Genomic DNA, 27,688 nt, shown 5'->3' on the forward strand with positions numbered 1-27,688 from the left:
GTAACTTCCGTTTTTAGGAAGCCAATGTGCGCAGGCCAATTTATCAATTATGGCTCTGCGCACGCCCTTGGTCATTTACGTAGTACTGCTCGTACTTTATTCTCCCGCGCTTGGACGCACTCTAGTTCGACTGTTGACAGGCAATGGGAGATTTCTAAAATTAGGGTGGAGCTTTCAAATTGTGGCTATTGAAGCTCACATCTATGTTCTAGATAGATGTGAGCTTCAGGCTCACGAATTTGTTATGAAATCTAATCCGCCTCGCGTCAATCTATTTATCTATATCGCCTACATCCCCTATTATCTGGGCGTATCGGAACGTCTTGTTAGGATTTTGCGTCTCCGTCATATACGATGTGTGCAACTTCCGGGGAGGAAATTACAATCTATTATTTCTAAGGTGAAAACACCTGTTCCTCCTTTCCTACGGAGTGGTTCCGTATACCGTATTAAGTGTCCGGATTGTGTGTGTGTGTGTGTGGGGGGGTGTTATGTATAGAGTATTTTCGGGTCTAATGGACCAGGGATTTACCCCATTTCCGCGTATGTTCTTTGTATCGAGGAAGGCACTCTGTCAAAGCCAAAGATTTAAAGTGTGTGGATCATGTGTTGTGTAATATGTTGTGCCCATTGTTCTTCTGGCTTGTTGACCGTCAGTCCCCTAATGGGACCCAACGTTACCATACTCTGCCACGGGGAGGACAGCCAGGTGTATCCATTTATTCATTTGTTTCTTTGGCAGATCCTTCCACCTACTTTCCAGAGATTTCGGTGGCAAGGACCTAAAAAAAAAAAAAAAAAAAGAAAAAAAGAAAAAAGAAAAAATGCATACGATATATCGCGGTTCAGTTTTGCCTAATTAATTCATTTTAAGAACGTAAGTTGGGTTTGTACGCTGAAAGGATAATATTAGTGCCTGAAAAGTCGGGCTAAATTTCGATGTTCATAAATTTTGATGTGTGGGACTGCGCACTGTGAAAGATAAAAGTAAGGGGGGAGACTGAAGACTGGGGGGCAGAAATAGAAATAAGGGATCAATAGGGAGAATGGCCCTTTGTAATAAGTGGGACATGCCCATGCCTCACTAGAAAGAAAAGAGGGGGGTGGCGAGGAGGAAGGCAAAGCCACCTCCCCCTCCACCCGGGAGTTGGATGTAAAGCTCCATGCAAGGGAGCATGGAGAAAGGGGGCCATGTGACTGCCCTATTCATAAATATCTTGATGGTCGCCGCAGATTAAGTCACGTCCAAGAAGAGGGCCTTCAGGAATTCGGCCAGAGTCCAGGCCAGTGTCTTGCAGTTGCAGTAATACCATCCTTGGGACAGATGGAATACGGGGGCTTAGGGTTTTCTTCAGCGATTCAAGTGTAGATGAGGGTACAAGGTCTTGGCAGTTCCAGCCCACGTTCCCAGCTGCTTCGTTCAATTGTTGCCTGGTTGGGTTTCAGGATTATCATTGTCGGGTCTATCGTGGACCTGTGGAGGTGCTGGTGGTGGTAGCAGCGGCAGGGTTTTCCTCCTTGTGAACAAATCTTGGGTGAAGCTTGAGAGCAGGGTGTAGGTGTCACTATCCTCAAGTAGGTATTGCTCCTGCCCCTTTGGGGTGAAATGCAGCTGAGTTATAAGTCTAGATCTTAGATCCTCGTATATCAGGCAGTCATGTATCAGGTGGTCCCAGGTCTCCTGAGCAACACAGGCACATAGTGGGTTGTCAGAGATGCCAAACAGATTCAGAAAGGGCCATGGCCCATGAGGAGGTAGGTCATTAGAAGTCCTGGGGAGAACTAAGGTGGCGGTGTGGGGTATGTCTCAGCAATGTTTGGGAGAAATTTCCGGGTGATGGCTCCCTTTGTGGATTCAGACCACCTTGTCTGCCATATTTGTTGTAGATAGTTATTAAGCCTGGCTTTTTCCAGGGATCGTGCGTTGGCTGGGTCCGAGGTGAAACCACAGAAGGTGATGGAACGTCCTTTTACAAGCAGATATAGAATTCCAGCTCGAGCAACCTCGAGGTCCGGGGGCAGGAAGCCAGTAAATACCTGCAGGGCATGGGTACTGGTGGTGGTGCAGCACGCCCTGGAGACCATTAGAAGGAGCGGCCGCTGAATGATGTTCAGTTTCCTGCTGCCCACCACTGTGGCAGCTCTGTGAAACCAGAGACTGGAGTCATAAGTGATCGCAGGCACAAACACTGCTTCATAATACAAAGCCAGGGCACGCTTCTTTAATTCCCACTCTCGACGAGTTACCCTAGCAGCCATAGCCGTGTAGTTTTTTTATCTTTTTCTGGGGATAATTTAGATGTGAGATGAAGAGAAGCTTTGCGTCTATGACAACCCCAAGGAGCTTCAGTTCAGATACCACTTTGATTGTTGTGCCATTAATTTTGATTTGTGGTGGCTTCCGGGCATCCAGGTGTCCTCTGAGCAGGATGGACTGTGTCTTTGTGCCTGAGATTTTGAGATGATGTTTCTGTACCCAGATGTTCAGGGTAGTGAGTGCCCTGTTGCCTAATCGCTCCAGCTCTGCTCGGGAGTGAGCAGCAAAGATAAGGGAAAGGTCATCCGTGTAGGCTAAGGTCTGTACTCCGGCTAGATCTGCGTTGAGGAATTCATCTAAAACACAATTCCCGAGTATGGGTCCGAGGATGGAGCCCTGCGGGCAGCCCCTATAGACTTGTCGTTCGACTTTGGAGAAAGGTGCCTGAATCACCACCTTCCGATTTGTAAGGTAACTGGCTATGCATTTGTACAAGTTTCCAGGCAGCCTTGCCATCCTCATCCGGCCAAGGACACTCGGCCACCAAAGGGTGTCGAACGCCCCGGCAAAGTCGATTGAGATGACAAGGAGATATTTGCCCGTGCAGTTGTTGGCAGCATTTGTAATTACTTCCAGTGCGTCAACCGTGGACATACCCGACCGGAAACCGAACTGATTTGGTGCTGACAAGGTTTGCTGTTCTATAGTGATCATCCAGTCTCTGCCTGAGCAGCTGCTCCAGCACTTTACTCAGCACAGTGAGAAGAGCAATGGGTCGATAAGATGCAGGGCAATCCTGCGGCTTTATTGGGTTCTTGAGGATGAGCCTAATAGCGGCAGTCGCCAGTCAGTTAGAAAATGTCCCTCCTCAAGGCAGTGGTTGTATAGATTTAACAGAATTTGTGAGTTGTATTCCGCTACTTTCTTTATTATGACTCTAGCAATAGCCTTGGAAAGTTCCGTTTCAGTGAAATGCTCCTCCAGTTGTTGACAGTGGTAGTTGTTGTTATCTTTGCAGTTGTTGTTGCTCAGTGGAGATTTGGTCCGGAAATGGTTTGTAGATATGGTCTAGCACATTCATTATTGAGTGGTTCCAGTTTGTGGTTTTGTGTCCTTGTCGGTGGTGGAAGAGCAGGCGACCTCTCCTCTGGGGGAATTTATTGGTAATTATCCTGAAAACCGTGCCCCAGGAATCCTTGTTACCAGTGGTGGAGATCAGATGCTCCCAGGACAGTTTTTTGCGCTGTCTGATCATTGCATTGAAAGCGTTTCGCACCTCTCTGCATTCGTTCCGTAAGAAATCTATTTCAGCCGGAGGCCACGTTCTTCTGGTACGTTGGAACGCTCTTCTCTTTTGTTGGCCCTGACGCCGCAGGGTATGAAGTTCTGGAGACCACCAGGGGACCGCTCCCGAGACGGAGACCTTGCGCTTGATGGATGCATTAGCAGATTTTGCAATTGCCTCTGTAACTAGTCGCTGATGGGTGTCAGGATCCATTGTCTGCATGATATTAGTTGGAATATGTTGAGCTGAGTTAGTAAAGGCATCCTTAAACAGGTTCCACTCCGCCTTCTTTACAGCATATCTTTATTGCATGTACTGGACTGGTGGCGCTCTTGATGATGCCCTGCTAAGGTTGAACGTTATGGCGCGGTGATCAGAAGTAGACCATCCGTCTCTCACTGTCCAATCTGCGATGTGCAGCGTCAGAGATCTCGTGGAAAGAGTAACGTCTATGGTGGACTCCCATAATGTACTCGAAAATGTTGGTAGGTGATTGGGTCTATTTACCTCGTCCAGCCCACTGTTTGCCAGAAACTCTTCCATCCTTGCGCCATTTCCAGCACCCCTGTGCTCCGGCGTCTCACTGAACCAACAGGCTGAGCGGCAATTGAGATCGGCTGAAATGACAATGGCAGTATGTCCTCCCCGGGCCTGCAATAACGGGACATCGCATAGAGCTCACCCAGACAGGAGATGATGTGGGCGCAAGCAGCCCATGGGGAGCAGAGATGTGAAATCTGTGTCACTGTAAGAGTCGGGTTTCTGACTACAACCGCTGCCCAGGGTGCGGCGCCAGGGGCCCTGAACAATTTTATACGTCAGGGGATAACCCCTAGCTTTCGTTCATGGGTGGTAGAGGCCGACAGTTTGGGAAATTCAAAGGTCATCTGGATAGTACTTTCGGGTAAGGGAAGCGCATAGGATGATAGGTTTAATTTCCTTTTTTTTTTCTTTTTTATTAATTATTATTATTTAGTTATTTATTTTATTTTATTTTTGTTTTTATCATTGTTTTGTTAGGATTTTTTTTTTTTTTTTTTTTGGCTGGTGCAGCATAAGCCATAGGCTTTCTTGCACCATGCGGCCGTTACTAATACTAAGTTGAAGCTGTTTGTGCAAGGCAAGGTTTCTCAAACTGGAAGATGGAATACAATGTGCTATCGTCAGCAAAACTATGGATATGATTTCCGGTCAATGGAAGAAGGTCATTAATATACAAGAGGAAAAGGGTGGGAGAAAGGACTGAACCTTGGGGAACACCAGCATTAGTAGAGAAGTTAGAAGACAGAGGGCAATCTACCGTCACCGGCAGTGAGCGGTCGTAGAGAAAACTGGAAACCCAATTACAAAAAACAGATGGAAAACCATAAGATGGAAACTTATTTAGAAGACGTTTATGCCAAACACGATCAAAAGCCTTTGAAATGTCAACAGCAACTGCTTGGTTTTACCAAATTTTTCCATCGAATTTGTCCATATATGGGTTACGTAAGACCCCTGGCATTTACTGTACTGCCATGAAAGGAATTTGTCACTCACCAAGGTAACACTTTATTTAGTATGGTAGGAAAAATAAAAGAATATCACCAGTGGATCGACACTGACGGAATCCATACGGGCGATCATTGATCAGATGGAAGTTTTCTAGATAGTTAAAGAGTTGGCGGTTAATTGATTTTTCCATTACTCTAGAAAGAGTAGAAGTAATTGCAATGGGACGATAATTGGATGGCAGGGATTTGTCACCCTTTTTAGCAACTGGCTGGGTATGAGAAAATTTCCGAACAGAAGAACACCATTGAAATAAGAAAGTGAAAAAAAGCGACACAAAACAGGAGTAAGTTCAGGAGCACAGGTTTTGAGAACAAGTGGAGAAATACCATCAGGAGCTCTTTTAGCATCAAGGTTCGTCATAATCCTTCTGACATCCTTTTGACGGAAGACCACAGGAGGCATTGAATGGAGTGTAGTGGGGATGGTGGGAGGTGGTTTATCAAGGTCATCAATACACGAATTGCAAAAAAAAAGTAGGATGCTAGCAGGTCTTCTTTGGCTGAAGTGGCAATAGAGCCATCTGGTTTTTAGAGAGGTGGGAATAGAGATGCACAAAAGTTGGGGCCAATAGCTTTAGCAAGAGATCAGAATGTTCGACTACCATTTGGACAAGAAGCAAGTTTTCTACCTTTAGCCCGTTCGAAATCCTGTGTAAACTGATTAATAACTGCTTTACAAATGTTACGAGCTTTGGTGAGCAGAAGAAAACCTTTAGTTTTGGATACAAGCCAATTGTGATATGCCTCATTCTTATCTTGAACAGCCTCAGCATATTTATTGAAATACCAAGGTTTAGATAAAAGACGAGATTTTAAGGTGGAGTGTGGAATAAAGAATTTCATCCTTACAAGAACAATTTCACTGACACGATCTGAACAAACGCTGACATCAGAAGATTTGAAACAGTGATTCAACCAAGGTAAAGAAGAAAACAAATCTCGCAGATCATCTCATTTGCATTCTTGTAGTGCCAAATAACACTAGGTTGAAAATGGTCACAAGAGAAATGCCCTATTGGAGAAGAGATCATTACCCTGTTGTGATCTGAGGTGCCTAGAGGATCATTCCCCTCGACTGTGTACTTAGAAAGGTTGTTTATGAAAAAAAGATCAAAATTGTTGGCTGTGTGGTTAGAACTTTCTTATATATTGGCACGTAAATGAACAATCTGCACGAGATCATTAGTAATTGCAAAAGTCTCGGAAATCTCGACCAGCTGGGTCCATGTGACTAGAAAATGGAAGCCAGCTGGAGTGGTGAACATTAAATTTATCAAGGAAAATTACCTCACTATTAGGAAAGTTGGACTGGAAAAAGTCAAGTTTCAAAGAGAGGAAGTCAAAGAGTTCCAAGTGATTGTTGGAGTTGGGAGAAATATAGAGGCAGGAAACAAATGAATTTGACAGGATGTAGTGGAGAGATTTTAAGCCAGAGAAGCCCGAAAAAGGGAGATTTCAAATTACTAAGTCTCTGACAGGGTATATCAGAACGGACATATGCAAAAGTATTGAAGTATATATGCACAATCTTTGAAGCGAAAGGAATAATACAATGAATAAATTGGACAACTGAGATGAGCAGTGGTTAAATCAACTGGTAACTGGGATTCTGTCAGAAAAAGTACATGGAGTTTAGCGGACTGTAAGTGGAAATGGACTTCATTGAGATTGGAACTGAGACTACGTATATTTGTGGAATAAACGAGGAAGTGTGTGGGAGGTTTAGATCTTTTCACAGATAAGCTTGCTCTATTAGTTTGACAATTCATGGTGTATTCAGTAGCAAGAAAAAGTGCGGGGGGAGAAATGCTGAATGAAGTACTGAAATTTTTGGACATGGCCTACACAGGATAAGAATAGTACCCAGACTAGATCCTTGATATAACGTGGCCTCGACAATGCCTCCCCCGCATATACACTACTCGAACTCCCTCCAGTCACTGTCTGGCAGAGTAGAGGTAGCGAGATTATACATTAGCTGATCCGGAGGCCGCCTAGAGAGTTACCAACATGTGGACATGCGTATATGTAAAATGCGGCTCTTAGAACGTCAACTCAACTCCACCTTGTATCTCTGGGAAGAATAGTACCACTATAAAAGAGCCAGAAATGTGATTGGTGTAGGTTTGTGTGAATTTTATTTTCAGCTTCAATATGCTAGGTGCTATATTTCAGGACTTGCACATGGGGGTTATACCCCCATGTGCAAGTCCTGAAATATAGCACCTAGCCCCACTATCGTGAAGGTGCAAGCAGAGGATCTGGCTGTCACAGACCCACCGGACTTCGCCGAAATTAGATACACTTGACTTGAGCGTCACCCGAATATCTGTTCCATCAGCGTTTTAGACGCCCAGGTAGCAATCTCAGCTTGGCATACCTGAGAGAATGTCTGTGACAGCCTTCGCATTTAGAAGAAAACATCGCAGCGAATTCATTTCTGAATCTATACAAGCAATATATTATGAAAAGTAACTTGGTTAATCCCAAAACAGTTACAAAACCAGTTTTGCTACTTACAAGAAAAAACAAAAAAACACAGCAACACTTGCGATCCTTTTGGTGAAACTCGAGCAATTAATACTGCTCAGTCGATTAATATTTATCCACCTATCAGAAACCAAATATCTATGAATTTCTAAACTCGCTCTTACAAGCAATAGAAAAAGAAGGTTTGCTGGTTGATATACAAGTTCGTGTCAAAACACGGCCTAGTTTTTCTAACCGAGCTGTCTTACAGCATGCGAAACGAATGTTGCAGTGGAACGCATGGAATGCAAAACATCTGGCTAATAAATATCACGAATGCTGACGGTGAATACCTAAGATGCTATTGGATGTTTAAAGAAAGTAGCAAAGAAGGAAAAGGGCGACAAGGGACGAAGAGATGGTAGACATCAATAATTAGTTGTCGACACTAAACTGTTTGCCGAAAACAAACGGGAATGTTCAGATACCGCATTGGGTGAAATGAAGTTCTTTACTTAAAGAACCTTACATTTTAAAGAATTGCTGCTTTGTATTTATTTTTGGAATTCACATCGACCTTTTAGATTTTAAAAATTTACTGACAAGCGAAATCTCAGATTAGAATCAATTTGGCACGCCACTTTTGAGTTGTTGGCTCCAAGTGCAGTACTGCCTATTCATACGATACACAGTAAGCATGATGGTTTCCCATATATCTAGTTTGTGTTAAACAGTCTGAAACAAGAAGAGATCTTGTAGATCTTGCCGGTGATCGTGAGTACTTAGTGTCCGCCTATTTGGCAGGAGGCACAATGAGGCAGGAGGGTGGAGTCTGGAGTGTGTACCCATAAATAAGTTTTAACCAAACTTCCATTTGTCATACAAGTATTCTATCATATTTCTGCCGACCATACTTACTTGCAGAATGGCATTTTCTCTAACTGAAAATTGTGGTGATTAGCAGCAAGTGAGTGTGAAGCAGTGGTTAGAGCTACATCTGTCCAACATTTGCTATTGTAAAGATCCACAGGTAAGTGTCTCATAGTAAACTTCAACCGATTATATAGTGTAGGGTTTTTAGTACACTTTCATTTTGATATATTTATATATTTAAAGAACATTAGGTTAGTTTATGCCCCCAATTTGGGATAGATTCAAGTGAAAAATGGTGCATCCATAACCTTTTATAATACAGATTACAAAAACTGCTTTACGCGTGAATCGATCTTGAATTGGTGGCTTAATGAACATAACCTTTTTAACCAGTAGAAACATTAGAAGGCACTGCCCACTCACTACTTTCCTTCTACCCTCCTCACCTGCTTGTTACTGGAGGATATCATGTAATATCACAATATGTCACGTGAATAATCACAATTGGTCTACACAGTGGGACCAACTGATGATGTCACCAACAGCAAATTCTAAATGGGAAGCTACTAGGCTTTTCATACCAACGAATAAATACTATTCGAGGTTTAGGCCCAAATGAATGTCACATGAACTAAGGAGACTTGGGGCAGAGAAAAAAAATGCATGGGATGCATATAAATTATCATGTGACACAGAAGCCTGTGGTAGATATAAGCTAGTCTATAATCAAGTCACAAAGGAGGTTAGGTAAGCAAAGGCAGATTACAAGAAATTTTTGGCAAAGCATGCAAACAAAGACAATGAAGACTTTACTTATATACACTCTAGAAGGAAGAGGATAAATGAGATTGGTAAACTTGATATCAATGGTTTCACTATTGATAATCCTGTTCAGATAACTGACAAACTGAATGAGTATTTTGCATCTAAATTCACACATGAGGAATTCTGTAGGAAAGTGGAGAACAGAACCTGAATAAACTCTAACAGGCAGCTAAATGTTTTTGTAATCACTGGGAGCAAAATGGAGGAAAAATTGTTGAAGTTAAACACAAGAAAGGCACCTGGGGTGGATGGGATCCATCCACTTATATTAAAGGAGACGGTAAAGGAAGTAAGCAAACTCTTAGCCACAATTATGAGAGCATCATTGGACTTGGGGGAGGTCCCCAGACTGGAGATGTGCAAATATATCTCCAGTTCACAAAGGGTAACACGAGTATTTACAGACCTGTTAATTTAACTTCTGTTCCAGGGAAAATAATGTAGTTACTGGTTAAAGAAGCATTGCAGAATCATCTAGACAAAACTGCAGTAAATAATTCAGACACAGCATGGGTTTGTTAAGGGACAGTCTTTTCTGAACAATTTGATTGGATACTATGATGTTCTCACAAAAGAACTGGATGAAATAAATAATTTTAATATCATTTAAGGGAAAGTTGCTACAATGGATAAATGGATGGTTGAGTGGGAGAAGACAGAGTGGTAAAGAAACTGGATGCAAAAAAATAATTTTGATATTATATATAGTACTTGTATTTCAAGAAAGCTTTTCATACTATTGCACATAGAAGGCTGCTGTACAAATTGGAGCGGTATGGAGTTACGGAGAAATTGCTGCTAGGTATAAAAGGATGGCTGAGCATGTGAAGACAGAGAGTGGTAATTAATGGATATTTCTCGTCATGGACTAATGTTATTAATGGAGTCGCCCATGGTTCAGGGCTGTGCCCATTGGTGTTTTGTATATTTATCAATGATATTGATGAAGGTATATCAGGCTTAATATCCCAGTTTGCAGATGCTAGAATGGTACTACCTGATACTATATGCAGGGAAATGGAGAATGAAAAAGACCTGGGGAATAATGTGCAGTCAGATATGAAGTTTTCTGAGTAGTGCAGACAGAATTCCATAGAAGGTCATGGGGTCCTGTCAATGATATACAGAAATTTTACTAGCAGGGATAAGGAGGTGATTATCCCCTTGTATAAGGAAGTGGTCAGGCCACCTTGAGTACTGCGTACAGGTCTGTAGGTCTCATTTTGAGAAGGACATAGAGTTGCTAGAATGAGTACGAAGAAGAACAAGATTGGTGAGGGGACAAAGGGGTGCTCCTACCAAGAAAGGCTTAAGTTCTGCAAACTGCAGCATCTGGAGACTAAGCACCTGTGAGGTGTATAAGGCCTTGAATGGTTTGAGCAGGGCAATGCTGATGGGATACTTCCGCTTGCTCAGATTAAGAACCTGAGGGGGAATATACTGAAATTGAGGAAAGAAAGTTGTCGAATAGTGTGCAGAAATTTGCCTTAAGCCAGCAGCGGGTAGTTGATTGTTTGAACAAATTTCCATTTGTCGTGGAAGTTGATAGCTTAAATAAATTCAAGGAAGAAGTGGAGAAACTTTTGGAGCGAATGGATGGGTGAAATGGGAAGGGCTTTTTTTTTTTTTTTTTTTTTGGCTGATGCTATATAAGCTTGCTTTCTTGTATCACATGCCTCTGCTAATGTTAATGTCATTTCTTCTTAAATGACACATGACTGCTGTGTGAAGAACTACTAGAAGTATAGACAAGGGATTTTCGCGCAAAATCAAATCATAGCAGGTTATACAACAGGAACAACAGGAACGACTAACAATTTGTACAAGACCAAGCTGCTTTTTTGACGTTAAAAACGTTTTTACTAGTATTATTCCAAAAATTTTGTAACGAAAACCCGTCATGCGAAAAGCGTTACGAAAATTTTTTCCAGTTTAATTTATCTTCATCTTAGCTCTATAGTAGAGGAAACCTTTCAAACCTTTGAAAATTGCAGGAGTTTTTCCAGGATAGTGGGAAATATGAATTTGTGATCAAGGAAATTTTCTCACGTAACAAATGGGATAATGTGTACGTATAGCATATCGTTGGAAAGCTAAGGAATTTATAAACAGAAATATTAAGGTTTTAAGATACAAAAGACTTTCGGAAATAGGAAATGCATTAATTCGAAAACGCATCTGGTTTCTAGTCACCTGGTGTTTTCAGATTGAATGTAATTTTTTTCTTTACGATTAAACTCAGGCTGCAAAAGAGTTCTGCACATTTATGAAAACATTCTTCAACGTGGACATCAGATCTTTCGATAAATACTACACGTAATGAAACAACTACACCATCTATAGTTGTTGATAGTCGTGAACTAATCTGTGATTAGTCGTGAACTAATCTCTGCAATGAAAAAATTATATATCCTACTTTAGCCATCACAGATCAATACTTTCAGTAACCGATATGTAATTATTATTAATAAAATAAAAACATTGTTATATTATCCTTGAATTTTTTTAATATCTGAAAATTAAAATGTTTTTAACGCCCGCCAATGACTCTTAAATGTAAAGTGCAGCCATTATCAATCCACTGCAGGATGGAAGCCTCCTCAACAATTCATGCTGAGGGAAATGGACCATAATCTGCCACGCTGGTCTAGTGCGTGGTGGGCAGATCGATCGTAGTCAGGGGCTTGAACCCCGGTCTACTTAAAGAGCGTGTGTTATTGCACTCCCGCTCCTGCCCACTCGGCTACGGAGGCCTAAATGTAAAACACGTTAAATATGCTAAAGGCAGGACACATAATGTACAGAATTTTTTTTTTTTTTTTTTTTTTTTGTCGTTTTGTTTCGTTCATAAACTCATCTAAAATAAGTAGCACACAACTCGCAATCATGGACTATTTCTGCGGTCATGCCCTCCCGAGCCAGTCACTTTGAACATAGGAATTTCGTTATTATTACCACTTGTATTTATTTTTATTATTCTCCTTTTAATATTTTTGATATTTCTTGAATGTGTTTTCTTATGTTGTATACATGATTGCGTTTTCTACCTGTTGTTTATACGAATTTAAAAGAAAAAAAAAATTATTCGAGGACATCTATATGATACAGATATGTTTGGTGGAAGATAAAAACCATGTGACAAGTAATAGATAATAACGGATAAAGATGCATATTTCATGTTGATTACAGTAGTCATATCGGATCTTCGTCTGCTTTCCTTTAGGTAAAGTTTCTCCTCCTCGCTACTTTACTAAAGTAGCGGAGAGATGAAGAGAAAGGTTGAGAAGAGGAAGATATAGAGGGGTAATGGAGTCTCGACTACGTCACAATGATAGATTTAATCATAATTAAATCATAGATTCAATAATGATTAAAGCAATGACAAATCTTGTGATATAGTTCATTAGCTTATAATGAATATTCTTACGGACTACTGAACTAAATTCGTATTGATAGGTTAATTCATTTTCTGTGCCAACCAGTCTGCCTCTGAGGTGCATTAAATAATCTAACGTGGTGAAATGTAACGCAATGCATATATTACTTAACATTATTAATTATTTTTATTATTAATAGGTAACAGATTTTGTGGAAAAAAATGTTTCAACGTACGCAGTGAAGCAGTGAAGATTAATATAAAAGCTTCTGTGGCTTAGTTACTGGTCATATATATCTGCCAAGTAGAAGGATCCATTTCAACTATGTCTCAAAACGGAGGAACTTTTTCAAAGGTTTTTAACGTTATAAAAAGAGGGAGGCGGTAAAGTTTACCACAGAGGAATCCCGTATTTGCAAGCAGACAAGTTGACCTTCAGAATACACAAGGTTTATAAAAATTCTTTGAACTTAATCCCAAGTACAAAAGAAAAGGGGAAAAAAAAGTGTTATCCAAAAAAGTAGCCAGTAGAATTTGATTTTGTAATGGAATCCATTTCTTTCAGTGGCAGATATAAGTTTGCTCTAACATCATACTCCACTTTTACTTTAACCTATTCGAAAACATTTTTGCACAATCCATTCTGCGCACCAGCAGTTTTGATCAACTAACAGCGCTGTGTCTGTCCCGGGAGAAGGAAACGACAATGAGACAAGATTCCCAGAGTAGCAAATAAATGAAGAAATTGTAATGGACGAAAGAGAGAATCTGTGGATCAAGAAAAACAAGTTCGTGTAAGATGTAAGGATTAGACGAAAATCCCGTTACTGCGGATGGCCCCGTAATGGGAGTGAGGAAATGTTCTACAGGAAGTGGAAGGACACATTAGCCTTTCGATGCGCAAAGCTGCCCTCCATCTATCCTCCCCTCTAGTGACATCTAAAATGGATCAACGGGGAAAAAGAACACTTTGGTCAGTTGTAATAGCTTCCGTAATTACAGAGCAGGGAGTATTTAGCGTTACGGGCAGACGGGTACTTTTGGGTAAAGAATGTTCTTGCTGTTTGCATAGAAAAGAGAGAGAGAGAGAGAGAGAGAGAGAGAGAGAGAGAGAGAGAGAGAGAAAAAATGGTGATGAAACATGCAGTAGGGACTTGGGCAATGAAGTGGCAAATTTCAGTGGTCATTTGTGTTGAGAATTATATGTATTCAGTCAGAATTCCATAGTATTTTTTCATTCTCTTAATAAAAATTAAGTGAGATAACGCTCTTTAGATCATATACTGCAGGGGTGGCCAACGAGTCGATCGCGGATTTAATTTCGGCCGATCACGACGAATTTTAAATATACAGTCATCTCTCGATTTGTGCACCTTGTGCAATGAAATTTTTCAGATGGCAGATCGCGGCACATTTTGAAGGAAAAAAGTAGATCGCATCACAAATAAGTTGGCCACTCCTGAGTCCCCATCACTCAAAAGGATTTTATTGATTATTTTCAATAATCAATAAAATCCCTTCAAACTAATGATTTCAGTATAAGAAAATACCCATGAAATTATGGTAATGATTTCAAAATTATGACAGCAGCAATATCTTCGACAAACAGAACAGAAATTTTTACCGACCACTAAAAAAAAAAAAAAAAAAAAAAAAACAGTTTTGGGCTATTTGGTAAAATAAAATCTTCGATACAGAAAATTAAATTTGAATCGAACTCAATCTTAAATATTGAATCTAGTTTTGAACACTGCAGAAATATTCGAAATTACTAATGGTTGTGATTTTATTGGCATTTCCGATGGTTGCTCGATAAATAAAAGTAACGCTCTTGAAGGTGAGTATCTGATAACAGAAATGTTTTCGATGGGCGTTTTAATCACCTTGCAGTTCAATATGTTACCATTAACATACCGTTATGCAAGCTCCGTTTCCATACCAGAAAAAAAGTTAAATTATTAAATGGTGCCAAAATTAAGAAATTAGAAATACTTATGTTAATATCAGGGCCGGATTGGCAAATTTTGGTCCCATCTGAATTACTTATGTCATGACTATCAGTCGAAGACCAAGTTTGCTGTTGGCCTCGGCATTCTTCGCTGGTGGTACAGTAATACCGTCCTCCCCACACCGGCTGATAAAGGTTCGGGGTTTGAATCATCAATGACGCGAGGAACTTTTATGGACTTTTTTCACTCCCTGGCTGAGTTAATCTGTCTCAGGCGAGGACATATGTTTCTTCTTCCTGGAAACTCGGATTTTTTCCAACAAAACACGCAATTTACAGACATAATACACACGGATAGATGAGATAATTCTCGGGTGGCGCTAATATTGACAGTGTTTTTGGTCCTCGGGGGCGATCGCCGCTCGGCTATCTGAGTCTGTCCATCCCTGTGTAGCACTGTTTTCAGGGTCGCTGAAACACGCGTGGCCGTCAGTCAGTGAAGGAAATTCCCTCTCTGCCTTCGCCAAAAACAATTGGTTGCTTGGATATTTTTGGTGAACCGACTACTTTGACCATCATGTATGGTAGTAATAAAATATCGTTTCGCCTGTGCAAAAGAAAAGTGACACAAGTTAAAAAATCCTGTTATAGAGTTGTTGATAGGAATGAACTGTAAAAATCATGTTGTTCTTCTTTTACAGAATAGTGTTATAAGTATAGTCGCAAACATGTCTGCTAGAAAGCTCATTTGCGACACTTTTCTGAAAAATAAATAATAAAAAGGACGACAATTTTACAGTGGATTCCTATCAGAAACTCAATAACGGGATTTTTTGATTTCTGTCACTATTCTTGTGCGCAGGCGATTTATTGTTAAAGATAGAAGCCCATCATGGCCTTGAAACTAGCAGCAGGAATTAACAAAATTTTTGTTAATTTCTGCCTCAAGCCTCAACAAATTTTGAAGGCATGTTATAAAGAATACTATTAGACGTTTTAATAACAAATGAGGCAATATGTGAATGGATAATCCTTAGCTGGATCCTAAGGCAAAATTTTATACATAGTTTGTTTGTTATTTGGAGCATTAGCAACTAAGGCCATATTGCTCCGGGATATGCGGTCGTCAATCCTTGACCTTTCCGCACCCTTCGTATTTGGTGGTGACGGGCTCGAACCGCGGTCTAATCAAGAAGCGTGTGCTACGCACTGCTGCTCCTTCCCACCTGGCTACGGAGGCGCCTTTATACATAGAATTTATGTTGCATATTGATATAACATTTGTTATAGTTCGGTAGTATTGAAATGTCTATTAAATTCATCTTTGGTTGGCACTAGGTTCCGAATCTTCGGACAGATGTATAAGTCAGCAACGTTGTTCACGGGCTTGGAAATTCTGATGACAATTAATTATTCCGACACTTTTCTGGCAAATGTTAGAGTTATTATTCCTATTAACATTCTTTTATTTCCACCACTAGTATAGCTTGGTTCGGCTAGTTTGAATTAATAAAGTTAGACAGTACAATTTAACAGAGACAGCCACGGTTTGAGCACCATTTAATCACAGTCCGGTTAATCTCAGATGATAATGAACTCAGAAAGTAATACAGGCTGGGAATCCTCCCATGATACTGAGCTGACTCTCGTATAGTAACGATTGGTAATTTTGCTGATTACTTATGGAGATACCAGTGAAGGTTCTGTCGTGATTATTGCTCACGTTTGTATTCATTAAGGATTCCCTATCTATAGCCCGTACAGCTGCAGAAATTGGTGGTATCAATTTCTAGAGAATTATATGAACCGACAGTGTTTACAGGAAACACTGCTCTCAAGTACTCCAGATTTTGCAATGTGGATCTTAGACTAGATGTGTCCTCGCAGGTATCACGTGGTTATAACCACCGCCCTTCTCAGACCGTGTGGGAAAGGTCTGGGTTCAATGACGCGAGGAACTTTTATGGGCGTTGTTCACATCGTAGTCAGAGGTCAAGCGAGTCCAGTTAGCTAGTGTTCAGTTGTGCTCGGTGTGCAGGTTCATATCACTCTTTAGGCTTTTTCAGTTCAAAATTTGTATATAATACGCTCTGGGAGATGGTAAATGGGTTGTCCATCACCCTGTTTAGTCACAATAAGCTCCAGTATTCCACCTGAAGTAACCTATTAAGTTGAGCAGTGAGCCTCGGACCAAAACACAGATGCATAGAGCGGTATAGGAATCCGATTTCTTTGCACGTATTCTGAAAGGAAATCCCTATGCCTTAAAACGACCAGCTCTTGTCCAATTGCCTACAGAGCCACAACCTTTTTTTTTTTTTGGTCTGACCATTTTTAGGCGATCCCTTAAAAATTAACCCTTCATCCTTCATCAGCCCCAAATCGGTGTAAGAATCAACCTTTTGAATGACATTAACATTGATAGTCAATGTAATTTCATTTGTCGGATCATCAGAAGTCACAAACAGTTTTAAATCGTAGGAGTATGTAAGGAAGTTGGGAAGCTATGCAAGGAAGAGTTCCAGGGCTGTGGCGAAAAAAAAAACTATCAGGAAAGTGCTCCTCTTGTGGGACGTCGACGGAGAGTATAGTGGTCCGTTCCATTTTATGGTTACACGAAATAACAATATGCCTGTTGGTGAGCAGTCTCTAGAGAACAGCAGAAGGTTTCCTTTAATTCTAAATGATTTTTCAGTCGATGAGGCCTTCAGCTGTTTTGGATCTGGTCGTTGATTTCAGTTCTATAAACTCTGCTAGTGACAAATTTGTGACCCTAAGGACAGAATATATGGGATACCTGGATCCTGAGCAACGCGACGCTGTCACCCCTCTCGCTAGTGGACGAACCCGTCGCTTGGCAGGTATATAGGTACACTGCATTCACGTAGACGGTAATTCAATGTCAGTATGGATAAACGTCATGAGTTGACCGACTTTGAAAGAGGGTTAATAGTGGGTGCCCGACGCATGACGGAAGTGGTACAGAAATTGCACTATCCCCGTTCTACTGCATCAAGAGTGTATCGGGAATACGCCATTTCCGGAATAACATCTCATCGTGGAGAGCGCTACGGACGGAGAAACGTGGTGGATGAATGTGGCCCTCGACGTCTGTATCGCATTTTTTCATCCAACCGGAGAGTGTAGAGTGTAGAGTGTGTTTACTGTCAAACGGCACCTGGGGTTTCCCCCATCTCCGCGTAGTATACATTGTGGGTGTGAAACAGAAACTTCAATGCCAGAGGTTTAAAGGTGTGCGGATTTTGTACATGTGTAGTGTCGTGTACCGTTGTTCCTCTGGTCATTCAGCAGCTGTGCCCCTAATGGGACCCAACGTTGTCCACACTGCCCCATGGAGGCATACCAGGTACACCCAATATAGTTATATTTACTTTGGCAGGTCCTGCCACATAATTTCCTGGGATATCAGTGTATAGGACCTAAAAAAAAAAAAAAAAAAATGGGGATAAACGCTCGAGGTTAGATTAGGCCGAAATGGTTTGATGAGAGTGAGGTTAAATTTGGACGCAAGTTAGTAATTTAGCTACGTTAAGTTAGGGGCATACACTGTCGGTCTAGTTAGAGTGGGGGGAGACTGAAGGCTGGGGGGACAGATAGAAGTACAGGGCCAATATAGTAGGCATCTCTGAGGCGGTCAGTGGGGACGAGCCCCACCTGGCAAAATAGGTGGTAGGGGAGGGAGCAAGAACCTGTCCCCCCTATCAAGGGGAATAAGGTGAACAGAGTCGTTCTCATATTCCTGATTCTCGAATACAAGTTCAGAGTCAGCAGTCAATCTAGTAATGTCAGATGCATCAAATGTATTTGTCTTTAGAATCCTGTCCAGGCGGGCAAGTCATGGCCTTGTTTTGTGTCCTTAACAGAAGCATCAGGATTTGTCTTCTTATTTGTTAGGTGGATTGACATCGCAAACTCTTTGTAGATTACAGTGTTGGCTGTAGGAGTTTATATATCACACGAAGTATGAGATATCAACTAGTTTTGTTGTTATCCTGATATTTTCATTTCTTTCTCAGGCTTACTTACTGGGTTTGCGTGTTGGCGTTTTTCTGTGATCAGCACCCGAAGTATTGTTATCCTCTAACAATGAGAGATCTCCTAGTGAAGAGGTTCTGCGAAAAGTCAGAGAAGGCCTGGTGTTCCTCTGCACTGTTCAAAAGATGACGCTCTTGATCTCTCGGAAGGAAGGTAATTTTGGTAATGAGTTACGAACGCAAGTCATCATAGAGTGGACAATCATGCATAATGTGCTGCCAGCTCTCTAGGCTTCCACAGGAGCACGTATGATCTTCTTCAATGCCTAGAGCACAGAGCTTGGCCTTGATTGCTCCGGAGAGCGACAGTGGCACAAATCACCGCCGACTTCAACGAGAGCGGTGCCAGAAACGTCTCCCCCAAGACCATCAGGCGATCATTAGCCGCAACAGGTTATGGGAGCCACCGACCCACCAGAGTCCCAATGCTAACACCACGACACAGGACTCTGCGCCTCAACTGGGCGAAAAAACGTCGGCACTGGACCTTGGATGATTGGAGACAGGTCTCTTGGTCCGATGAATCCCGTTTCCAGTTATTTCAAGCAGACGGGAGGGTGCATATCTAGCGGAAACCGCACGAAGCTATGCACCCGTCATGTCATCAAGGAACTGTTCAGGCAAATGGACGGTCGGTAATGGTCTGGGGCATGTTCAACTGGCACACGTTGGGAACTCTGGTACGTCTAGACGCATCTCTGAACGGTACTGGTTACGTATCCATTCTTGCCGACCATCTGCATCCCTTCATGGTCATCGTGCACCCACAGGGCAATGGACTCTTTCAGCAGGACAGTGCACCTCCCCACAGAGCCGTGGTGACTAGAGCATGGTTCGAAGAGCATTCCGCATATTTTACCACCATAGAATGGCCTCCCCGTTCACCGAACATGAATGTGGAGCATCTTTGGGATGCTGTAGAAAGGTCCGTTCGAGCTGTGGATCCTACACCTAGGAATGCGACGGAATTATGGACAGCAGTGCAGCAAGCATGGATGGAAACACCCGTGGAACGCTTTCGTGAATTAGTGGACTCAATGCCTCGCTGAGTGACTGCCCTTATCCGGGAAAAAAGGTGAGCCTACCCATTACTAGGCAGGTGTCCATGATTTTTTTCCGTTCAGTGTATATTCCCCCATCGTGGGAACATAGAGTTGCGTGGTTCTTGTATTCCCGGTTCTGTATGGAAGGAGTTGAGGTTGGTTGTGGTATTGGGAGAAACTGCCACTTTAGAAAGCAGTTTAGATCCCTTTTTATTAGTAAATGCAATTGTCTTTATCATGTACTGTATATGTGTTTATTTACTAGACGAGTTGTGTGTTGTAAGGGCTGAAAAATTCTGGATCACTCAGGAGAAAAAATTTATTCCCCCCCCCCCGAGACTGATTAACTACAGCCCCTATTGGAAAGGCCTTCATGAATTTCTCACGCCTCTGCCGGAATTTGATCCCTCGACATGGGCACCTATACGTGGTAAGGGGTCGCCCAGTGATGCTGCCGATTTTCCAGATTTGCATTACTGGGATTCAACGCCCACCGCTTACGTTCCAGGCTACCGCCATAGGAATCCGGCGTGTTTTTGCCGTGTGCTGCTACTCGTGGAAACTCGGAAATTTGTTACAATCACCGTCTTCCACAGCCGGCATGGCGAGGATGGTGATTATAACAACTGTGCTACTCACAAGGGCCCTCCTGGTCCGAAGGATATGATTCGGGCTGATGGAGGTGCGAGTATGATGCCTGGGTAGCTTTGAAATCATACTCCCGAGCACATTTATTGTATGTCGTGTAGTGGGTAGAGAGCCTGGGCACTGAAACAAATTAAAAATCTCATGAATCCTGACAGTACATTTCAGGTCCGATATAAAAACATGCTATCAACATCTCACATTCAAGAAGAGGGTGTCCCACAGGGTTCCATATTGAGTCCAACCCTATTTGCAATTAGGATCAACAATATTTTGGAAGAACTTCCAAACACGATTGAAGTATACATGTATGCTGACGGTCTCACCATATCCTGCCAATCGCAAAGCATGAATACTTTCGAAAGATAGCTACAAATTGCTTTAACGAGAATTCAATCCTGGACCTTACGAAATGGATATCATCTCGCTGAACAGGAAACCACTATCACTCATTTCTGCAGACTTCGGTCACTTCATCCTGATCCAGAGCTAAAAATAAATAACGTGCCAGTTCCTCTTGCTCACACTGTCCGTTTCCTTGGCCTGATACTACACAGGAAACTGAACTTTCAAGCACATGTGGCCTATCTTCGAACCATCTGCTTGAAGAAATTAAACATCCTCCGGTGTGTGTCATCCATGTCATGGGGCGCTGATCGTCATACCCTCGTCCATCTTTATAGAGCTCTCATCAGGTCTCGCTTGGACTATGGCTCTTCGGTATATGATTCAGAGAGGAAAAGTACTTTAGAACGACTAAACACCATCCAGCACTGTGTTTTGAGAGTCGCTCTAAGCGCATTCAGAACCTCCCCGATCCAGAGCCTGTACATCGAAGCTCATGAACCTCCCTTACATCTTCGCAGAAAAACATTATTTCTGATGTATGCTACAAAAATCCGTAGTCTGCCCTCTCATTCTTGTTGGAGATGTCTCTACAATACTGAATACGAGTCATTTTACATCAGTAAACCTAATGAAAACTGACCTGCTCCACTTAGATTTAAGGAACTGGCTCAATCATGGAATATAGAAATCAGTAATATATTTCAGGACAAAACACCACCAGATCCACCCTGGAAAAATATCTGTGCAATATATGATGACTACTTTCAACAGTGGGGAAAGAACACGCTGTCTCCTTCCAATATTGCACAGTTACATGCAACTTACACTCTTTCTAATTCAAACACATGTGAAATCTATACAGATGGATCAAAAACCGAGACCCAAGTAGGTGCTGCTGCAATCTTCCCGTCATTTAGCACTTCTGTCTTATTGCCAATAGAATGCAGTATCTTCACTGCTGAGCTCTATGCTATAAACGTAGCTCTGGATCACATTATTGAACATCTAATTCCGTCTGCTTTAATATACACCGACTCACTCAGTGCTGTTTCTGCCATAAATACTAATACCAACTCCTCTCACCCTGTAATAAAACAGATTCATTCTAAGTTACTTGCCTGTAAGGAATTGAACCAAACTGTGACATTCTGCTGGATCCTAGGCCGTTCTGGAACAGCCGGCAATGAAAGAGCAGATCATGCAGCCAAACAATCAGAAACCACTATTTCGCAGACTTTTCAAGTTCCATATACGGATTACAAACACATTATCCGTAAAGCATGTTATAACAGCTGGTCATTAATCTGGAAAGGTTATCCAGGAAATAAACTCTACCAAATAAAACTGGAACCAAAGCTATGGCTCTCCAGCTTCCGAAAAAACAGGCGAGACGAAATAAATTTAGGAAGACTAAGGATTGGGCATACTCACCTCACTCACCTGTATCTATTAACTAATGACAGCGCTCTCCAATGTACATCATGTCAAGTACAACTGACCATTCGCCATTTGTTAGTGGACTGTCCCCACTTTCAAAATATCCGCTTAAACACCTTTAAATCAATAGCTAATACACAGTCATCAATAAATTTATTAGCGATTCTGGGAGATGATTCTAATGAAAAAGAACTCTTTACTTTCCTAAATCGTATAGGAATATATCATAAAATATAGTTATCACAATTAAGCTAATATTTCATATTCACCATTAGAAAGACACAATATGGCCCTAGCAGCCTATGTGTCGTTAAACTCAACAACAACAAGATCATGAATCCTGACAATGTAATTTCTCTGGAGCCCCAATACGGTCCCTGTGCAGCAAAGGAGACCTTGTATTGAAATAATTCGTCTTACTCTTAAGATTCTTAATCATTCACTCAACAACCTAGAAACGTATTAGTAAAATGTCTCTCTTTTCCTTATAAAAAGGGTTTAGAGGGGGGTTAGCAGGTTTTTTAATTAAATTAATTTTTTTTCTTTTCTGTCATTAATAGAAGCGAAAAGTAAATATAGTTCTCTTCTTTTGAATTAATTACTAAGGTTATAACTTTATAGAACAAGCAATGAAACTCTTTAGTTTTCGTTCTCTAAACTTAGCCGTTCAGTTTTAATTACAACTGTATAATATTTATTGCTCTTCTTCCATATGCTTTTTGAAGTCTCTCTCTCTCTCTCGCTCTCTCTCTTTATATATCTATACACACACAAGCGACACCACGTTCACGAGCCTTACATAAACAATAAAGCGAAGCGTGCATGGATTGTCTGAAACTGACGATACTGCAGTCACAAGTCAAATGCTTGAAGGAGGAATTCTGCCTTTCGATGGAGAAACGCATGCTAATTTGTGAAAACGATGAACGACGACATGTTTGTGACAATTACGCAACAAAAGAAAAACTGCCAACTCAAGAAATCCTTTAATTCTCTGGTACCCGAGTGCCAGCCTAAAGGCACAGAAGCGCTCCCAAAAGATATGAGAGGCTACCGGTGTCATGGAGCAAAGCCTAAAAACTACCATCACGCACTACATATATATTCCTCAGAACAAGGATTTTCCCTCGAATCCGTGCAGTCTCGGGGTAAATATTATTTTATCACAAAATCAATCTCATTACAAATCATCCCGAAATTTTCCGTGTGATCACAGCACAGAAACAACAGAACAGCCGAGCACTCAGCCAACAATCCTTTGTAAGTCATCAGCCTAATCCTTCAAAGCGGACTCTGACCACAGTTTCCGTCCCAGACTCAATTTCACTATTGGAAGCGTCATCAATTACAGATTACAAGATATGAAACAGCCAATTAGGACTAGTAGAAGTCTTTATGTTTCGCGGCTGGAACTCTCCACTAGTGTTGATCAAATTATAACTGCTCGAAAGGAAGCTTTTTCACTATCTGCAACTGTGACAACTACCAGCACGAAAACCTCTTTACTCGTCTTTCAAGGTACAGTAGTATGTGAGGAGGCCGGTCACTGTTCCACTTCTAGTCAACCATCCTTTTGGCAGACTGGAGCCATTGTTCGACCATTTTATTTATCAAAACATCCCATACAAACGATGCTTCTCCCATGCTATCCTTCCGCACGAAAACAGTGTCATCTGACTTGCTGGTGCAACTAGTTCTGATATCCAGCTCATGCCCGACAGCAGCAGTAAGTGTCTGATTAGTATTCCCATGTATTTTAAAAAACTCTAGAGAGAGGATAACAAATACAGAAAGAGCAAATTGTAACAGATTTATATATAATAAGAGACATGTACATAAAAATGAGTAATTATGATAAGGGAAGGGGTTTCATAGAGGTAGTAAAATACCCTGATTAACGGAAAGTAATCAAACATTTCGACAGCATTTTGGTAATCAAACAATGCCATCAATTACAAAGCCAGTGAAGCCAGTAACAAATAATTCTGAGAGACGTATACCTGTGAGGGTTACTAACAGGCAATCGCCAAGCGAGATGATGTTGCTAGGAGTTCCTTCTGTACTTAAAATAATCCCTAGGGAAGGGGTGGCGAACCCATGGCACGCGTGATATTTTTTGGGCACGCGGAATTTAGAGCGTCCCAAAAAAAATTCCAAGTTCATGCAGTGATTTGTTTAAAGTCGGAGTGGTGAGACGTACTGACGAAATTTTGAAAAAAAATTAAGAAAAAAATTCCTATATTTCACACATTTATTCAGAATATAAGTTATTGGTAAAGTTATTTATTTATTTATTTTTTTTTTTTTGATTTGGTAGTTGTTGGCACATCGGCTTCTGTGGCCATATTGCACCTCCCAAGGTTTTTGAAGTACTTTGATCCAAGCCCGAGGCGAGAATCGAACCCACGACCTTTGGGTTGCCAGGCAGGTACTTTACCCACTCGGCTAGCCCGGTCGGCCAGGTAAAGTTATGTGAGATATATTATCTACATATGGGAATTAATGAAGAACAACTCCATATTCCACGGAACGGTTTGTATGTGCCGTGGAGATTGGAGATTGTTCTTCATTAATTCCCATAAATTCTCATAAATATTTTAATTGCTATTTGCCCTTTAGGGATTGTTTAGAATGTCAGCTCAACCAACAAAGAAACAAAAACGTTCAAATGAAGCGGGGAGTAGCAGATAATTTCAAGAATCTTGGAGTGAAAGATTTAGTATTATTAAGCAAGATAATAAAGCATTACGCATTTCGTGTTCTGAAACGCGATGATAGTTTTTTAAAAATATTTAGCCATTTTGGCACGCGATTTAGCCAATTTTGTGTTCTGGGCACGCGAAGGTAGTTTTTTTTTTTTAAAGATTTAGCCAATTTTGCTATTCAGACGAGAACAGCAGCTACAATAACGAACGGAAAGCCCCAGCTGAGGGATCATGTCTATTATTAGCAGTAAGTGTCTGATTAGTATTCCCATGTATTTTAAAAAAACTCTAGAGAGAGGATAACAAATACAGAAAGAGCAAATTGTAACAGATTTATATATAATAAGAGACATGTACATAAAAATGAGTAATTATGATAAGGGAAGGGGTTTCATAGAGGTAGTAAAATACCCTGATTAAAGGAAAGTAAGATAACAGTTTTGGAGGGGAGTAATTAAGGGAGATTATATAGAGAATGTTATATAAATATATATGATGTCTAAAATGTGGTAGAATGACAAGTCAGGAGTAAAGTTGTTAGCATAAACTCAGGCAATGAGATGAATATTGATTTAAAGGATGAATGCGAATGTATTAAGATAAAAATCTAAATAAGAGAGATTTATCACAAATATTGCTAACAGATGAATAGCCTTGTATAAAGGAAGAGTGGAAGATAAGTCTGGCCTATTAGAATATAAGGGTGATTTACTTAGAGAATATTTGTATTAAGTAAATTATGGAAGTATTATTATCCATGTGATGTAGTGAAGGACAATGTAAAAGAGTATAGCTTAACCTAGCCAAACATTTTATATTTGTACGGTGAAGATAATATTATCAACTGTTATATGTACTTAATTATTCACCAATTTATTTCATGTAAATAATCTTAATAAACAAATTATATAATGCATATGAGTTGTGTCAGTCATTTTGAACACAGAGCCTAGAGTCCGGGTGAGGAATATAACCACTGGAAAACCCCCGAAATCTAGAATCTTCTGAGAGATTAACAAGTCAGGTGTTAATGTGGAAGGGGGAGAATTAGGGGGAAAATAAATATAATACAAAAATAACAAAGAGGGTAAAATAAATAACATTTACATCCCCCCCACAGTAGAACATGCGTTGAAGAAAATGAAGAATCAGAAAGCCCGGGGGGAAAATAAAGTTTCTGTAGAGTTGTTAAAATTGGGAAGAAGAGCCATGACACAAAAACTGGCAAGACTCTTCACAAAATATATTAGAAAAGGTGTGATGCCTAAGGAATGGAATAATGCAATCATAGTTTTGCTGCATAAGAAAGGAGATAAATCAGAAATTGGAAATTATAGACCAATTAGATTGTTATCCCACATCTGCAAGTTGTTCACAGGGGTCATTACTAACATTAGAAAGAATGCTTGGTGAGAATCAATTGAAAGAGCAAGCTGGCTTTATTACAGGATTCTCAACAATGGATCACCTTCACGTAATGTCACAGCTAATGGAGAAAGCAAATGAATATAAAACACCATTATGCCTGGTATTTGTGGATTATGAAAAGGCATTTGACCCCATACAGCATAAGGCAATGTTTTGGGCACTGGAAAGACAAGGCATAGACACCCCATATATTATGATTTTGAAGAAAATATATGTGAATGATACCTCCTTTATTAGACTAGACAAAGACAGTAGTAAATTCAAAATTGAGAAAGGAGTTCGACAAGGAGACACAATATCTCCGAAGTTGTTTACTGCTGCCCTTGAGGAAGCTTTCAGAAGATTAGACTGGTCGCAGAAAGGAGTCAATGTGAATGAAGAGTACATAAACCATTTACGATTTGCAGATAACATTGTGGTCATAAGCCACAATCCCAAAGAATTAGAGGAAAATCTTAATCAGTTATGCAGAGTTAGTAAGGATTTTGGACTAAAGGTGAATACGGCTAAAACAAAAGTAATGATGAACAAGTATGCCACAGAAAGAGATATAATGATTGAAGGGAGCTGTAATTAAAAAAATGGAGTCATATACTTATCTGAGACAAGTCATTAGCTGTAACTATGATAAATGGTCGGAAGTCAAGAGAAGAATAGATTTTGAATGGATAGCTTTCAGGAAATATAGTCACATACTGAGAAACAATGTCCCAATTTGTCTGAAACGTAAAATAATGAACCAATTTATACTCCCCACCATGACTTATGGAAGTGAAACTTGGGCACTCACCAAAAGAATGGAAGAGAAGCTGAGAACTACACAGCGAAGAATGGAATGAATTATATTGGGAATCAGACTGTTAGATAAGAAGAGAAACACATGGATTAGGCAGCAAACTCAAGTAAAGGACATTCTTATCAAAACTTAAGAACTAAAATGGTCTTGGGCAGGACACATAGATCGAAGACATGATGACTGATGGACTAAGAAAATAACAGAATGGTACCCAAGAGAAGCTAGAAGAAAACCTGGAAGACAACAACGGAAATGGACAGATGAAATTCATGAGTTTGTGGGTAGTAAATGGATGGCCATTGCACAAAACAGAAGGAACTGGAAAGTTGCTGGAGAGGCCTTCATCCTGCAGTGGATTGAAAATGGCTGATGATGAATGATGATGTGTGAATATAGATGCAAAATACTCGTTTAGTTTGTTAGCCACCTGAGCAGGATCCTCAAATGTTGAACCATCAATATCCAGTGGACCAATCTGCTTGGTGGGCCAAAGGTCTAGAGCGCAGTTTCCACAACAAGCAGTACCTTCACAGACAGTGGAAAATCTCTGGCACAACCCAAGATCGAATTCTATACTCCAGAGCAAGAGCTATTTTCAACAGACTCAAGGCATTAGCAATAAAGAGATACACCGATGCTACCTTG

This window comes from Mastigoproctus giganteus, chromosome 1, assembly GCF_048544385.1.
Source record: "Mastigoproctus giganteus isolate SK-2022 chromosome 1, ASM4854438v1, whole genome shotgun sequence".
NCBI classification, from domain to species: domain Eukaryota; kingdom Metazoa; phylum Arthropoda; class Arachnida; order Uropygi; family Thelyphonidae; genus Mastigoproctus; species Mastigoproctus giganteus.